Source organism: Dreissena polymorpha, chromosome 16 (assembly GCF_020536995.1).
Source record: "Dreissena polymorpha isolate Duluth1 chromosome 16, UMN_Dpol_1.0, whole genome shotgun sequence".
In the NCBI taxonomy this organism is placed as follows: domain Eukaryota; kingdom Metazoa; phylum Mollusca; class Bivalvia; order Myida; family Dreissenidae; genus Dreissena; species Dreissena polymorpha.
Window position 1 is genome coordinate 15,948,869 of NC_068370.1, and position 19,551 is coordinate 15,968,419.

General features: G+C 33.3%; 1 protein-coding gene across 10 annotated transcripts in view; it reads right to left on the minus strand.

The window, feature by feature from the left end:
* Positions 1-19,551, minus strand: part of LOC127862981 (choline transporter-like protein 1) — a 103,561-nt gene that overhangs the window by 80,359 nt on the left and 3,651 nt on the right. Inside the window, exon 1 of one of the 10 annotated variants that reach the window (XM_052402263.1) lies at positions 13,956-14,065. The exons of 6 other annotated variants lie outside the window; for them this stretch is intronic. The gene's annotated coding sequence lies outside the window, so the exon portion shown is untranslated. Of the gene's footprint in view, positions 1-9,989; positions 10,508-13,615; positions 13,639-13,672; positions 13,799-13,955; positions 14,066-19,551 lie in introns of those variants that run through there. 3 more of the 10 variants (XM_052402264.1, XM_052402272.1, XM_052402267.1) reach the window with 3 other exon arrangements.

Below are 19,551 nucleotides of genomic sequence, written 5' to 3' on the forward strand. Positions count from 1 at the left end.
ATCACATCACATGATTACTCCCTCTGTTTCTGTTGTTTTATGCACACAAGAAAAAATAAAGTAAGAAAGATTACAATGTTCAATTAGTCAGAAGTATGATGCGAAGAGCAACAGTTCCCTGTTTACATGTATCTATGATTCATGTATGAAGTTTCAACTTATTAGCTTTCAACGTCTTAGATTAATGCTCCAAAGAAAAATATCAAACAAGGCATGTAGGCTTTACAATCGAGTCTTTATTTACGGAAAGAAAAATCTAAAAGTCTTTTAAACTATATAAATACAAGCGTATGCAATAAGATTTAAAGCAGATTAATACACAAATCAAGCACGTTCAGCACCAAAATATTCAACAATTATTTTATTGTGCTTGTGCAGTCATTAAAATTGTTACAATGAAAGTTTAGTTTCTTTGTGTACTTTATTTTGATATTACTGCAAGTTGTTTACGCTTTTATCAGAGTTGCAGGAATTTTAGCATTGGATTAATATTAACCAACCGGGAAAAAGCACTTGCGCTGCCGGTGATGCGTCCTTAAACTGCACTTGCGAATTTGAGCGTACGAGTGGATTTATCAAGGCCTGGTATATTATGCATAAACCAATTTGTCAAGGACTTACAGCCAAGAATCTACCCCAACATCAGTGGTTTGATAACAAATTGGTTATGAATAATGTATAACTCAGAAATGTTTTGAGAGAAATAGTGCACTTAAGTTGTTTGAATCCATACAAATATTCAGGATTTTAAGGTCCTGGTGTGTAAGTTGGATGTTCTCAAAAACTGGAGCACCTATACATGTAGGTTCACTATCTGAGCATCTGCTTAAGAGAGTTTGTAAGTTTTTTATATTAATAGGCATTAATATATGCATAAGAATTTTCACAGCTAATACTGATACCTTTACTTTAAATGCAGCTTTTCTTTCACTACAGTCATGTTTTTCATTCCATAAAGAGTGTTGTTAACTTTTAATTATTATTAGAATCCGTCCTTAATTATAGGCGGACATTGGAAATGTTACGAATTGTCTTGAAGAATTCAATTTTAATTCATGCAATTTCAGCACTGGTGACATACAATTGGGAGTAAATTACTCTCCATCTTCTGTTTATACTGATAGCCCTGATAAACATGTTTTGCCATTTGTGTTTTAGCTTGAACAATTTACCACTAGATACGTTTTTGACACATTTGTAGTCCCTTAGAAATTTAATTTTATTAAAGGCCTTTCTTACTAGATTCAAGTTTTAAATAATTCATTGCCAACCCTTAGATACTGATGAGCAGCAAACAGCATATAACCTGAACAGACTGCAAGTTACTGGTTTTATGTTAGTTACACATAGCCATTTTCACTTTACTAACAATCAGCAAACAGATCTTCAAAATCATTTTGAAAAATATTTAAAACATAAATTACTTAATAAAATTCTTTGATAAAAATTGGTCTAAGGGGTCAAGGTCATCTTGGAGAGATGTGTGGATAAATTTGCTCTTCAAAAAAGCATTAAAATACATGCATATAGTGGAGTAAAAGTAGTAATTTATAGTGCAACATGTGCATGAAGTACTAATAGATGCTGTAAAAAAGTGAAACCTGGAAAAGTTATGTGATAAAATAGTAGTTTGAAGAAGTAGATATCAAAAGATTTAAATATTTTTGTGACACCTAAGTGTTTACCTGTAGGACAAACATCAAATTTCACCTGGACAAAACCCCTAAACATCAGCAGAGTGTAAAAGGATTACAAAAGGATTATAACCATTGACTATAGTGATTATCAATTATCTACTTTAAAAAAAAACTGTACTTGTACCAATTAAACCATGAGCAACGAGACAACAAAAAACCAGCCAAAACTTAGTTTCACGGGGACTAAGCCACAGACAAAGCCTGCTGTCAAAAAATACAGGCCAGACAATAGTGATAACAGTAACTCAAGTATGGAGGAACTGAATTCAATACAGGTACAACTTCAAGTCATGAATGAGGGAATTACAAATTTAAGGGATGATGTCAAAGGCATGCTAAAAAAAGATGAAGTTGAACAGCTGATAATGAACACAGTCACAAATCTTATGAAAAACCTTGAACACAGCACACACAAAAAAATTGAACAAATGATCAACGAAAAAGTAAATGATATGCAATCCAAAATGGACAGCCTAGACTTCGAAAATAAAAGCCTAAGAGAAAAAATTGAACATCTCGAAAAGACCAATGAGATCAAAAACAAAACCATAAATGAGCAAATTGAAAAAACCTATGGCATAAGTAAAACTGCACATAAAAAGGCAAACTACAACGAACAATATTCGAGGAAAAACAACATAAAAATCCTCAATATACCAGAAGCTAAAGAAGAAAATGAAATAACACTTGCAAAAACTGTAGGACAAATTCTGAAGACCCACACGGAAGTTGACCTTCAACCAATAGATATAGTGGCATTGCACCGTATCCCTACCAAGAGGGGGCAGATTCGCCCCGTACTTATAAAGCTACGCAACAACTCTGCGAAATCTGCCATCATGCGGAAACGGGCTCCAATGAAGAGCAACGGTTACAAGCTGGTTGACGATGTCACGAAACCGAACCAGGGCTTAATCAACAGGCTTCTTCTGCATCCAAATATTGACAGTGCGTGGTATTTTAATGGTGCGGTATATGGACAAACTGTTGCCGGTGAGCGAATCAAATTCGACATATATGATAATGTGAATGATGTTATCGAAAGCTTCAGGCAATATAGAAGAAATGGCGTGAGCGGACACCCGGAGAAATGAACATTACTTGCATAAGTGGTATGTTTCTAATTTTATGACTGTACATCTATATTACATGTAAAACCAAAACAGCGCATTTTTAGCTTTAATCTGTTCTATGTTGAACCCGTTTGTGTTGTTATCTTCTAAAATTTATGTACGTAGATGTTTAACAAACACCTTAACCTAATCTTTGGAATAATCATATAACTTTAAAAAAAGACATTAATACAATTTTTTTTCTAAAACAAAAAAACAAAACAGTTTATGTCTAAATTTGTAGAAATTAGCAATTGATTAATCGAAAGCAGAAATCACACAAGTAAATAAAGATACTAACTATATAATCACCGGCTGGATAAAAAAATAGACTATAGATTTATAGTTTCTATTTTTAGCATGACCATATAGCCTTTACCAAAAACTACGATTAACTGCAAGCAGCAATCACATAAGTAAATAAAGATACTAACTATAAAATCACCTGTTGGATTGAAAAATTGACTATAGAATCATACTTTCTATTTTTAGCATGACCATATAGCACGTATGCAATAATACAGTGCAGAACATAGTCCTTATCTAGTTTAAAATACTAATCCCATTAATTTTAAAATCTGTGAAGATGTATGAACTAAGGTTATGTAAATTACACATCAAATGTTATAATTAACAGTAAATATTCCCATGTTATTGACTGGTTGCTGCATTAAGATTTGTGGATAATGTATGCATTAATAAACCTACCCTACATAGTGATGTACAAACATTACAGGGGAACTATTGAACTAAATTACATCCTTTTTGAAAGTCAGAAACTGTTGTATTTAATGTAAATACAGACATTGTACTTGTTTTTATTATGTTCCATACTCTGGCACAGAGGATTGTGTTGCACATTTTATGATTGTTATCCCTATACCTATCCGTATGGGTCTATTACGAACAATGTATTGCTCTTTAAAGAAAAATATATTGTAAATTGCAATTTCTACTGATGCTCTTAAATTATTGAAAATTAAACATCCTTATAATTATATTCTAACGGTTTATCTGATCACAATGATTATTTTCCTTTATACATGTAAGCTTGACAAGATAAAACTACATGTTCTTATATTGGCTCCTTTAAAACTACTATATGCTTATAATTCTACTGTGAGTGGTAAGAACTACAACTACTGTAAACTAGCCTTTTCTTGTATACTATATCTCAGATGTGAAGATAGATATGAATGTAATTGTTCTTTACAACATACGCAGTTTATCACAATGGTTAATTATTCAACCGGACTTGTTCATTTTCTTTATTAATGTTTGAAATAAGAGTCTGTAAAGGACACATATTTTAGAACATAAATAAGTTTTGATACATGTTTTAAATATTGTCAGGTCTATAAATGAATGTAATTGATATCTGCAACAAGTGAACGTTGATGAAAACTCTTATTATCTGAGATATGTATCCTTTCATTAATTATATGATTAACACGTGTACATGTGTAAAAAGTATGTGTAAATGCAGTTTTTGTGAAATAAGTAAATCTGAATGAAGTGAGCTTTCCATATTAAAAATTATTGCGAAATGTTCTTATTATTAGAAATATGAATGTCAAAGAAAATTCTTTCATTTTAGGGATGTGTTTTTTCTTTCTTACTAAATGTTTTCAATGAATATAATTGATATCTGCAATACACGAAGGTTGATGAAAATCCTTAATTTAATATATCTGGTGATGTTTTTTCTTTCCATAAATAAATGTTTAGCTCAAATGTATTTGTAATAAGTATATTTAAGTGTAGATTTTTCCAAATTATCCAACTTTATTGCTTAATTAATAATTATTTAAATTATAAACATATGAAAAGTAGAAATAAAATGAACCATCATACATTGTTGCATTCGGGTTTTATTTGTGTGATTTATGAAGACAGTAGTTTGTTTGTCACATGTTTATGTTTCACCATACATAATACATTACCCATAAAATTACATATAATATATTTTCATATGTTGTAAATCATGTATTTTAATGTAAATAAGCCCCTATGTTTGATTGCAACCACAATCATTCATTATACCTTAAGCCTCCTTTTGTACTTTTTGTTATTTTGTTCTTATACTGTATGTTTGTGTTTAAGTTGCTGAATTGTTTGTGTCTAAACATGCAGAAGCTGAAAGTTATGAATATTGTATTATATATATTGCTCCAAGATACCTGTTTTGGGACTCATATTTTACAGCTCATTTTTCTTCCTTCTGTCATTATTTCTTTTCACTTCTTCACGTCTATAGAATCTTCATATTTTTGGATCTTTAATTTTTGTTTTCTAATTTTGTATGAATGCACGGACATCTTTAAAATAGAAACTTACTGGACAAACCCACATAATAATATTTACACACCCTCCCTCTCTTTAAATGATTAAATTATGCACTCTGAACGTAAAAGGGCTAAACAATAAAGACAAACGCATTAAAATCTTCAAATGGTTAGACGAAAAAAAATATAGTATATGCCTACTACAAGAAAGTCACTTGACACATACTTTAGCACAAACCTTAAAAGATGAATGGGACGGAGACATCTATCTTAGTGGACAACATACTAATAAACAAGGCATTGCCTTTCTGATAAAAAATAATATAGGTATCACAGTCAATAACTTTAACGAAATAATAATTGGCAGACAAGCAAGTATAGATATCAAAATACACGAAACAGAATTAACATTAATTAATGTTTACGGCCCTAACATAGATGATTACACATTCTATGAAACATTACAATCCTTTATAATTAATAACCAAGATAAAAACATTATAATCGGTGGTGATTTTAATACTGTTCTTAACCCATTATTAGACAAAAAGAATGGAAACCTTTATACTCATCCTAAAAATAGAAACATTTTAAATAACATAATTGAAAACTACAATATGATAGACATCTGGCGTACAATATATCCAAACGAAAGCAAATTCACCTGGCACTCAAACACAAAACCAACAATATTTTGTAGATTAGACTATTTTTTAATATCTGAATCTCTTTGCAACATTATTGACACATGCAACATAAAACCAGGATTCATGACTGACCACTCTCTAGTTGAACTTAAACTGCACAATATACAACCTGAAAGAGGCCCAGGATACTTTAAAATTAACAACAGCATCTTATTAGATACACAATATCAAACACAAATAAAACAGGAAATATTAAATACAGTTCAAAATAATAAAGATGCAAACCCAAACACCTTATGGGAAGTAATTAAAGGAAATATACGCAACACAACAATTAGATACACATCATTTAAACAAAAAGAAACACACAAACTTGAAACTGAAACCATCAAAACCATTGAAACACTTGAAAAACAATTGCACCAAACAAACACAAATGATACCACCGACATTGAAAATGAAATAACATTAAAAAAACAAATATTAGATGGAATCTATCATACACATCTCAATGGAATAATACTAAGAGCGCGTGCTCAGCATGTTGAACACAATGAAAAAAACACAAAATATTTCGCAAACATTGAAAAACGTAGAAGTGAACAAAAAACTGTACACAAATTAGTAGTCAATGGCAAAGATATAACAAACAGAACTCAAATACTAGAAGAACAACGTTTATTTTTCGAAACCCTCTATAAACGAAAAAATGTTGAAAATAACACCCTTTTTAAAAATACACATCACGCTTTAAACCAGGAGGAAAAACAACTGTGCGACGGATTGCTTAATGAATATGAATGTGGATTAGCCCTAAAAGAAATGCAAAATAACAAAAGCCCAGGATCTGATGGCATCACAATCGAATTTTATAAAATATTCTGGAATGATATAAAAACACATCTAATTAATTCACTTAACTTTTCATTTAACAATGAAAACTTAACTACCCTACAAAAACAAGGTATTATATCACTTATTCCAAAACCTGGAAAAAACTTAGAATCCTTATCAAACTGGCGCCCAATTAGTTTACTAAACAATGATTATAAAATTGCAACTAAAAGTATAGCAAACAGAATAAAAAAATATTACCATCAATTATTTCAAAATCTCAATCTGGTTTCATAAAAGGACGTTACATTGGTGAAAACGTTCGTCTTATCCAAGAATGCATAAACTATTTCAACAATTCAAATAGTCCTGGTCTAATATTCTTTGCAGACTTTGAAAAGGCATTCGATTCGCTTGATCATTCATTTATGTTCTCCTGCTTAGAAAATATGAACTTTGGTGAAAGTCTCATTCAATGGGTCAAACTTTTCTATACCGATATTAATAGTATAATCATTAACAATGGCTTCTTTTCAAACAGTTTTAACATCGAACGGGGGGTTCGACAAGGATGTCCACTCTCATCATCGCTATTTATTATTTGCATCGAGTATCTATCACATCACATACAATCAAATAAACACATAAAAGGCATATCACTAGAACCTGACGAAGAAATCAAACAATCCCTATTTGCTGACGATGCAACTTACTTTTTAAACGACAATTACGATTCTTTCCATAACCTAATAGAGTCGCTAACCCTTTACGGAATGACATCGGGTCTAAAACTAAACAAAAGTAAATGTACTGTGCTACGAGTAGGTAAATTAAAACAAAGTAATGTTCTATATAAAAAAGAAATGAAATTCAATTGGACTTCCGATGAAGCCACAACGTTAGGAATTACTTTCACAAATAATGAAAAGGATACAGTTCTTAAAAACATACTACCTAAATTACAGAAATTTAAAAACTGCTTAAAATCATGGCATCATCGTAAACTTACACTAATCGGAAAAAACACAGTATTGAAAACGTTTGCACTTCCTAAATTAATATATGTATTAACAGTTCTCCCAAATCCACCAAATGATGTTATTAACGATATAAAATCAGCAATATTTAACTTCATATGGGATGGTAAGCCTGATAAAATAAAAAGAACTCAGTTAATTCAATCTGTAGAAAATGGAGGTATCCAATTAACGAACATTGACTCATTCTTGAATGCAATCAAATGCAACTGGGTTAAAAGATACCTAGATAATACCAATACGAGTAAATGGAAATTATTCTACCAGAATATCCTAAAAAAATATGGTGACTCCTTACTCTTTGAATGTAACATCAGCAATACTATCTTACATGAAATTGCAAACGAAAACATATTTCTGTCTGATGTTCTATCAGCGTGGAGTGATGTCATTCATAACTTAGAAACCCAAACCAGCAGTAAAACAATTTTATGGAACAATAAAGACATAACTTCAAACAATAAGACGTTTTTCTATAAAGATTGGTTTGAACGAAGCATTAAATATGTCGACCAATTATATGACTATAGAATTAAGGATTTCTACTCTTTTGATAATATATGCTACTTATACGGAATACCTTCAAATAATTTTCTAAAGTACTACACACTAATCAAAAGCATACCCATACATATTAAATCTGAAATCAATACAAATAATACACCATGTACTCAAACAACATTTGTAGAAAACATACTTGGAAGAAAAAACAAAACAAATAAAATATTTTACAAACTACAAATTAAAAACCCTACGGAAAACTCCAAAATCCAAAATAAATGGCAAGTCCTTTTTGGAGAAAATGAACTTAATTGGAAACACATATTTACCATGCCATATAAAGCAACTATTGAAAGCACACTGAGAAATTTTCAATATAAATACATCCATAGAATTATAGCTACAAATAAATATCTCTTTAAATGCAAACTATCTAACTCAAATCTGTGTGACTTCTGCAGTGAAAACATTGAAACTATAGAACATCTTTTTTGGGAGTGCAAACACATCCAGCCTATTTGGAATCAATTAACATCTTTTCTTGAACAACAGCAACTAAATGTTAAACTATCTTTCTTAAATGTAAGTTTCGGAATTAACTCATTGAAATCAATAGACGGTAATAATATTGTGAATTTTATGGTTATATTGATGAAATATTTTATCTTAAACATGAAGTACAAAAAACAAGTACCAAATTTTAATTGTTTTGTCCATAGTCTTAAACTAAAAATCCAGATTGAGAAAGAAATAGCTCTTAGTAATGACACATTACAAATCTTTGAACAAAAATGGAATCGGATTAAATTCTCATAATGTTTTGTCCACTTATATACATTTCACTCTAATGTTAGTTTATCTTCCTAAAACAGTTTTTTTTTATCTTTCTAATATAGTTTTTGTTTATATAATTTTTTTCAATCTAACAAGATCATTGTGAATATACAACTAAACACACAAATACAGTATGCTTTCTTCCGACTTTATACAACTCATCATTTTTCATAACTATTCCTCTGTTGTTCTTTTCTTTTCTCTCTAAAAAAAAAATATTTATATATATTAGCATATCTTGTATAACATGTGTGAACTTTATTGCTTTATACAATCACTGTGTTGTATGATCATATACATGTTTACATTATATGTATGATATTGAATTAAAAAAAAAAAAAAAAATTGGTCTTATCAGGGGTAAAACAGTTTTGATGTAAAACTCACATGAACAGGTATGATACTTTATCTCAGTAAAAACAGCATAATTCTAATTCAATCCTATCACAGTTCTAAGCGGTTATCTCACATTATCATGAGTTTGTTTCCTCCATTAGCTGATTAATGTGATTATCATTATATGCCTTAGCTTTATCATCAACCATGATAATCTGTAAATGCTCATAAATTGTTACAATTGTAAAACAAGAGCACCGCATAACGGTAGCCAACGCTCGGCTGCAGGTGCATTTTTAAATAAATGAAAGCTTGTCAGTTTTTTTTTTTGTCTTTTTTTAGAGGTCACAGTGACTTGGACCTTCGACCTAGTGAACCAAAAATGGGTGTGGCGTGTAGAACTCATCAAGGTGCAGCTACATATGAAGTTTCAAAGTTGTAGGTGGAAGCACTTTATTTTAGAGCCAATGTTCAAAACCTTAACAAAATGTTAAGGTTTTAGCACAACGCGGATGGCAGACACTACGACTGACATGACACGACGAGCTGGCTATGACAAAACCTCGGGTTTTCTCTAAAAAAAGAGCCGAGCTAAAAATGTATATACTGTGCTAAAATCCATATAACTTGTAACAATGAAATGTGAAAGAAACTTTACTACTTATATTAAGCACAATACAAATACATATGATATACATGTACTTACTGAAAGTTTAAGATAGAATCCGACCTATTTTCTCATAGGCTATGGTAACTTGTGAGCATTTCAGTATATGTTCATACAAACGCTCACTTTCATCCAATTATTATCAGGAGCATTTGAAGATCTATATGTTTACATAATATTTTATTCCATAGTTTAACTCGTTTACATAAGATTTGTATCTGCACGTGTACTGAGAATCAATCAAAGAAAGTTTTGAAAAATCTCCATTAGAAAGTGCCGTATCTTTATCACAAACAAGGTCTTGTCATCATTAAATACTAGCTGTCAATAAGATGTTAAATCCAACGAGTTTCCATGAAGTCTGGTATAATTGACACCCCATTTCAATCAATATGACATTCTCCTAATGATAGCAATCAAGCTGGGCACCTGACTGGCTTACTGAGAATTCAGGCAAATCAATGAAGCACAGCCATCTACCAATATATGGGCAGCCATTGCTTTAGCAGAGGGCCCCATACTTCTGTTCGCACTCCGCAATAACCTTGTGTCACAACCGCTATAATCCAATAGCCCGATATATCGGGGGAAAAAAACTGGCTTGACAGAAGCTTTTAATGCTGAGATATACAGTTGCACACTAAAACCCAAAGTCAATAAAAGAGAATGGAATTCGCATGTTATCTTGTTTTATCTCTTGTTTTGTAATAAAACACTATCATTATAGGTTACATCAGCAAAGTAAGATGCAGGGATAAGACTTGGTCTTATTGAAGATTCTTAGCAAATTTTGCTTAACTATTTGGTCATTTTCTATATAAAACAGTTCAAGTAACCTGCAAAACTACTAAAATTGACATGGCCATTGTTTAATTGTATTGGAAAGACCTAAGGTATATTTAGTATTACGACATAACTGAATGGTTGTTTATAATCTGAATTTGAACCTGAATTACATGATTGCATAATGCTCTAAAAACATTTTTGACATTACAGAATGTTTTCGCAATAAAGCAAAACTAGTATAAGCACTTAAAATCATAGTATTTTTAATATAACATTTGTAAAGTTATTATCTTAATACACAGTGCACTTTAAAAGCCCAATTAAAACTTGTTTATATTAGCAAATGTGTTTCTATCCAGGTTTAGACAAACTGGCTTGATGTGTGTACAGATATGCCCTCAGGACCGAGACAATGTGAAAACTTTCTCAAGTATTTGTTAAGTTGCCATGATAATATAAGCATTTACAATTATCAGTCACCATAATGAAAATTGCTGCACGCATACATTTTACTTATATCAATTACTGGTACAGCAGTGAAAGCCACAGGGTTTTCTGATCAAAGATTGCAGAATTTGAATGTAATCACCCTTATCTCACATTAACAATAAAATGGAAGGAGCTGAAAGAAATCAAATGAACATGATAAAAAACAAGAGAAGTTTGAAAAACATTTCTGCATGTTGACTTGTAGCAATGACTTTTCTGTGACCTTGACCTTGGATCTCTTGATTTAAAATTCATAAGGACTCAGCTTTGTCAAGACTAAAAACCAGGAAACTAATTTATAAATGTATGAATTATCCTAAGAATTATCTGGATATTTCATAGAAACCAATGTCGCGATATAAGCGCTTGTGAACTTTACATTTGACATGATGGCTTCAATTTTTGAAGACTTCTTACTTTCCACCCAATTACACAATGATTGTAAGTCAAAGCATTATAATGTTATTGTATAAGAAAATAAATTTCCTGTTACAAGCAATGTGACCTTGATTTTTGACATCAAAATCAAAATTGCGTCCCAAGTAAACTGCATATTTATTTACATGATCAATAGAAAAAAATGTCATTTAGAATACCATCGCTGGATACAAGGATACAAGTCCATGAGATTTGACCTTTGCACTTGTTTAAATTTAACCTCTACACTAATTCAAATGATTGCAGGTAAAAACATTCTTGTAAAATAGTGGAGAAACATGTTAATTGTTAAAAGACCCAATGACCTTCAACCTTCATCTCGTTGACACAAATCTGCTGTGGCAAGCCACTGTGACATTGACCTGACCTCAAAATTGATAGGTATCTAGTAACCATCATGTCAATTTACATGTTGAGGGTCAAATCGTTCTTAAGATCAACTGCGGAAATGACAGGTCTTTGGAGTGACAGACCAACGGAAACAAGGGACAAAATTGTCACAAAACCAGGTTTTCATTGTGAAAAAAAAATCTGATAAAGGGAGAAACTCAAACTGAACTTTTGAAATGAACAAACAAAATTAACCCCCTTTGTAAGTTTGTTTTTTTTTAAAATCTATTTTTAGTCGTGGCGACCTTGACATTGGAGATATTGACGTGATTCTTTCGTGCGACACACCGTCCCATGATGGTGAACAAATGTGCCAAATGATTTTAAAATCTCACAATGAATGACATAGTTATGGCCAGGACAAGCTCATTTATGGCCATTTTTGACCTTTGAACTCAAAGTGTGACCTTGACCTTGGAGATATCGACGTAATTATTTCGCGCGACACACCGTCCAATGATGGTGAACAAATGTGCCAAATGATTTTAAAATCTGACAATGAACGACATAGTTATGGCTCGGACAAGCTCATTTATGGCCATTTTTGACCTTTGAACTCAAAGTGTGACCTTGACCTTGGAGATATCGACGTAATTATTTCGGGCGACACACCGTCCAATGATGGTGAACAAATGTGCCAAATGATTTTAAAATCTGACAATGAACGACATAGTTATGGCCCGGACAAGCTTGTTCCGCCAGCCCGCCAGCCAGCCAGCCCGCCCGCATTCGCCAATCTAATAACCAGTTTTTTCCTTCGGAAAACCTGGTTAAAAAGCAAAGCAATAATACCCCCACTACTTTGAAGGGGGGTTAATAACTACACATGAATTGCTAAGATTTTTTATTATAGAATTTAAAGATAATAATCCTGTACACAGAGCTATGCATATATTTTATGTATCATTCCTTGTTAAATACATCTGGTACAACAAATATGATAACAAGGGCTGTTTGTAAAACATGCATGCCCCCCATATGGGCTGTCAGTTGTAGTGGCAGCCATTGTGTGAATACGTTTTTTGGTACTGTGACCTTGACCTTTGACCTCATGACCTGAAAATCAATAGGGGTTATCTGCGAGCGATGATCAATGTACCTATGAAGTTTCATGATCCTAGGCGTAAGTTTTCTTGTGTTTTCATCCGGAAACCAATTTACTGTGTCAAGTCACCGTGACCTTGACCTTTGACCTGAAAATCAATAGGGGTCATCTGCGAGTCATGATCAATGTACCTAGGCAAAAGCGTTCTTGGGTTATCATCGGGAAACCATCTGGTGGACGAACGGACATACAGACCGACATGAGCAAAACAATATACCCCCTCTTCTTCAAAGGGGGGCATAAATATGATTTGCATGAAAACATAGTTTGCAAAAGCACACAATTTCTATAGCAACTGCTATAGATAAAACAGTACTGGTAATCCACCATATGTACCAACCATTTTAAAAAGATTTCATCATATAATTATGCAAGAAGCTAACATAAAACTGCACGAGGATTTAATTAATACATATAATAATATGCATTACAAAATACATTTTTACTATTTACATACCACATCTTAATCAAAATCATTAACCATCAGCATTACACATATCTCTCACATAGTTACCTGCTGTGAATCAAGTCAATACAGCATTGTATCAGTCAGCACAAACAGCGTTTTAACCTGAGGCAGTCCAGTTCATACATGTACACAAACATCAAACACCCACATATGGATATATCCAGCTATTAAACCATCAATTATGCTTGGTATGTGTATAATATATTTGTATAAACAGTCCCCATACATAATACTATATCATTTTTCATGCATCAGAGACTGCCCAATAACACCAATTTATGATGTTCAAATGATAAAAGTGCAACAGAGCATGACATGTGTGACTTACTTGAATAAAATCTGCTTAGATCACAGCTTTCTCTAGCAAACCTATCAAAGGCATGAACAAGTGGTATATATATCCCACAAAATGGCAGTAGGGAGTTGGTATATAAAACCCACTATTTCCTAGTGTGTAACTAGCAGAGTAAACAGCCAAAGTAAATCAGTAGTAGCAGAAGCAGTGACAGCAGCAGTAGCAGCAGAAGTAGTAGTAGTAGTAGTAGCAGTAGAAGCAGCAGTAGTAGTAGTAAAATAACTACTACTTCACCTGCAACTTCTACTGCTACTACTACTGCTGCTACTAGTGCTGCTGCTGCTGCTACTACTACTAAGCGCCTTTGAACGTGCACTCTTGCATGAAAAGGGCGCTATATAAATCCGGTATAATAATAATAACAAGCATATTCGTAGAATTGATATCCCCCCCCCCCCCCCCCCCCCCCCCCCGCAACAAATGCTTTGTTTGAGGATGAGTGCAAATCGGACGGATGAACATACTGACAGATGGACGGACAGAGGACAATAACTCAAAACTAAGAGAGAGGAAGGTTCTTGAGCCTTCAAAATTTATTTAGGTGAATTTATAAGTCGTGCGTTTTCCACAAAAACATTCAATGTTTATATACACTCAATTTTCAGATTGTTGCAGAGTGAACACAACATCTGCCATGACATACCTGGAAATGTTTTTATGGTTAATCATCCATCATTGGGTACGGGAATCATTGGTGTCATTTTGGAAACATGATTAGTCACATGTATTCACTTTGTAAATCATACTTCAACTCCATGATGATGTTTGAGAGGATGATGGCTTACTTCATAAATATAATAGGTAACAACAAAATAATTCAAATGAATCTGGCACTTTAACGCCAAAACAATATCCCTCCGCCTCTGGCCTCTGGCGGGGGATATATACTCATACCAAGTTTCAATGAAATCCGCCAAAGCACTTCCAAAATATGGCTCCAGACACAAAAATGACGGACGGACGGACAGCCGGACGGACAGCTGGACAACGCCAAAACAATATCCCTCCGCCTCTGGCGGGGGATATATACTCATACCAAGTTTCAATGAAATCCGCCAAAGCACTTCCAAGATATGGCTCCAGACACAAAAGTGCCTATAGTACAAAGCATTTTCTCAAGATACAAAGGGCCATAACTCTGTTTTTAACAGATGGTATACAATGCCATTTGGGGTGCATCATCCTCTTATGCATATATATATCCTCATACCAAGTTTCAATGAAATCCGCCAAAGCACTTCCAAGATATGGCTCCGGACACAAAAGTGCCTATAGTAAAAAGCATTTTTTCAAGATACAAAGGGCCATAACTCTGTTTTTAACCGATAATGTACAATGCCATTTGGCGTGCATCATCCTCTTATGCATATATATACTCAAACGAAGTTTCAATGAAATCCGCCAAAGCACTGCCAAGATATGGTTCCGGACACAAAAGTGCCTATAGTAAAAAGCATTTTTTCAAGATACAAAGGGCCATAACTCTGTTTTTAACAGATGGTGTACAATGCCATTTGGCGTGCATCATCCTCTTATGCATATATATACTCAAACGAAGTTTCAATGAAATCCGCTAAAGCACTTCCAAGATATGGCAAAAGTGCCCGACGGAAGGACAGCCGGACGGACGGACAACGCCAAAACAATATCCCTCCGCCTCTGGCGGGGGATAATAATACTACTACAGTTTTCTAAATACTGATAATTGCTTTGTACTTTTAAAAATTTGTCTGTTAAATTATGTAAGTGATATGCCACATGTGTTCTGTTGTTTAAGGCACTTCTTTGATTCCTTACAAAGTATAAATGTGATTTTTTTTGTGTACATAAAAATATTTATTTACATTTTTCAGTCAATGTCACACTAAACTATAAGTATATGAAAACATTTGTTTTCACAACAATTTACACACCAGTATACAATTATTGAATTTTCAATTGAAAAATTGCAGTGTTTTAACCAATTTTTGGTTGAAATATTTTTTGTTTAAAATACTGTGTGTTGTGATTTGTTAGTGTTCAGTGTTGTGTTGTTCATTTCCCATTTCATGTTTCCAATTATGATTATGTCAATAATTTTGAGTGGGTTACTTGATGTTACGGTCCTATAAATCCCAGTCCAGTCCTGCAAGTGTTTTAAGTCCACAGGACCAAATGGCCTGTGGACTATGAATACTTTTGGGAATGTCTGTCGACTTTTTTTTCGCTTTGATTGTATAACATTTTCTGTCCATCACCTGGTTTTATGATCACAAAAACATTTGCTGAATTGAAACATGTACAGAAATTTGAACATTTTACATGGTATTATAAACTATCAGTGCTTGTATGTACAAATTTGCATTTTTCTCTTTACATATATTGAACAATTCTTTACCATGTAATTTAAAATCTTGTCTCGGCTCCATTACTATCTTGAGCATCCTTTCCTTATACCTAACACATTATGGCTTTTTGTATTTTCAATTTTAAAAATCTGTTTACAGTATAAAGTATTAAGCTAACCCAATTAAAACTTACTGCAGAAATATATCCTCTGTAAAGTACATCTTAAACATTTGACGAGTGTTACGAGGAAAGAAAATTTACCGCTTTTTATTCCTCTTTTTACTTATGACATATAAAACATATTGTAAAAGGTTTAGATGCAATATATTATGCTTCGCAATCATTAAATCATTTTGACAAATTAGTAAGACCTGTGTTTGTGAAACACAATGTCCCCTATTACGTTTCAAAGTTACACAGCAAATATAGAGAATTTTTTTAATCCAAGACCCATAACTTTTCCAAAAATCATTGTCGGTATTTCTCGGAAAATCATAGATAAATGTATTCGTCGTTTTAATGCTCTTGCCAAGTAATTACAGCAAATCGGAACTCAACTTGCGTAAAACACTTGCTCAATTAACCGTTAAACTCCACCTCCGTTCTCTGCAAAAGATTCGAAAGGCGGAGCTATGCACGTGCTATTATTTAATTGGACGATTGCCATTAATGAACAAACATATGATTAGTTCAGCATATTGATTGCTAGACAAAGGCAGTCAATTTTGTCGGCGAGAAATTTGTCGCTTTATGGCTTTAGGCAGGAAGCGGCTTTCCTTTGATGACGTCAAACTGTCAATGCACACAGAGTGCAAATTTTACTAACTCTTTGTTTACAATTCCAGTAAAAAAAAACACACTTGCTAACATTAAACTTTGGTTTAAATTATCAAAATAAAGCAGACGTTAAGTTGACAAATATTATTTAATTAATTCGCGTCAGTTAAAATAAGACTTTTTGCGCTGTAAATCAACGAGTTATTGTGACAACAACAACTTTAACAACCATTACCACGACGACGCGGGGATCGATCTACATGGATTTTTATTTAAAAAAATCATGAACGATCTCATAAGTCGAGACTATAATTTTAATCAATTTTTGGAGGAAAAAAATCTCGACTTATGACTGCATTTTTACGGTATGTGCATGTGCTTGTTCTAAAAATAGTAACTTAATGGAAAAACGAAACTCTTGTTCATGTTGTTCTTATTTTTTTCTACATTTTATTCAAAAATAGGTGGCATATAAACAGCTACTTTTAATCCATAAACAAACTAACATAATTATGTGTTAAGTAAGTAAGAATCATAGCATCACCCTGGAATAAACATGACCTATTTTCCAATGAACACATCATGAGAATGAGTCATTATAGTCATAGTCATGGAAAGCCATCATATAAATTACAACTTCTAAAAAGTCGCAGTGGTGTAATGGATTTAGTGTCCGCCTAGCGACCTGGTGGTCACGGGTTCGATCCCCACTGTGGGATCGTTCTTTAGATCTCCCCCAAAGTACCAAGTACTGGTTCTAGGCCCAGGAAACGGACTCGACAGCGTTTCAATTAGCCTGAGGCTTTCGATGCCATCAAGCTTAAAGAAAATCGAAAAAACATTAGCTTTCCAGAATTGTTAAAGGTTTTTCATTAAAGGCACAATACAAGGAGGAGGGCTGATACTATGAAAGTAAGGAATATTATCATTGTACCAGTTTTTTGTTAAAAAAAATTATTATCCCTTAGCGTAGGTCATGTTATAATATCCCTTACTTTCATATTATCGGCCATTTTCATAGTATCATGCCTTAACGAAAAACCTTCAAGAAGTGCTGGAAAATTATGTTTTTCAATTTTTTGACGTTGTAATTTATTTCATGGTAATCAAAAACTATTATGACAGTCATTCTCATGATTTCCGGTGTTCAGTGGTTAAGGTCATGTTATTCCAGGGTGATGGTATGATTTTTAAATTACGTAACACACGTAAGTAGTTTGTTAATGGATTAATCGTAGCTTTATGTAATGAGTTATATGCCACTAATTTTTCAATAAAATGTAAAAATATTTAAAAAACAAGCAAGAGTTTCGAGTTCCATTTAGTTACTTATTTTAGAAAAAGCATGTGCCCATAGTTACAAATCTTAACAACCAATAAGAAGAGCCGCTACTATGAGACAAGGTGAATATGAAACAGATTACTAAAGGGAGCTAAGTCTAGCCATTTTTTGTCAAAACATTGCAGATTTAAATGCAGTTTTCGTTGTTAGGTCCAAGAATACACATTTAACTTTATATTGACATATAACACATGTGTGTTTTTGTATTTGTTCACTTCAAAATTCTAATGTTTTCATATAGACAACTTTTTGAAATTTTGTAACCCCTTGTTGCCAAAAAATCATAAAAAATAATTTTCAGAATAATCCTTTAAAAAAAATGCATTTTAAACCCCTAAATATTACGATTTACAGTCGTTTCGCGCCCAAGTTTTTTCGCACCCTAGTTATTTCGCCCCCAAGACGTTTCCGCCCTGGTCGTTTCGCACCTGGTCGTTTCGCACCTGGTCATTTCGCCCCCATACTAGCGGAACACTAGTTGTTGAGTAGTTCTATTGGTGACCATTATATATTTTTAATAAGAGGATATTTATCACGTCAATGATTAAACTTATAGTCTAGACTCTAGAGTAGTAACAAAAAACTAACAAGAGCACCGCCTTGCGGGTGCAGACCGCTCATCTATTTTCTTTTTAAAGGTGAAGGGACTATCATTTTCAATCACAAAGGAGGGAGGGGTGGATAGAAGAGGGGTGCATTGTGTGGGGGTGTGGACATTTATTACATTATCTTCCAAAAATGCGAAAAAAAGGAAAAAAAAATCGGGGAGGGGGGGGGGGGGTGGGGGGTGGGTGGGGGGGGTGGGGATTCTTGGGTGCGATGGTTGGACGGTATTTCAAACATAAAATAATAAAAATAAATATTTGTGTTTTGTAACCGTTTCAAAAAACATAAATTGGGGGGGGGGTGAGGTGGGGGGGGGGGTATAGTGTGAGGGTGTGGTGGTAATTTGTGATCTTAAAAAAAAAAAAAAAAAAATTTAGGGGGGGGGGGGGGGGGGGGGGGGGGGATTCGGGTGGGGGGAGGGGGGGGTGGGGGGGGGGGTGGGGGGGGGTTTCTTGGGTGCGATGGTTGGACGGTATTTCAAACATAAAATAATCAAAATAAATAGTTTAGTTTTTT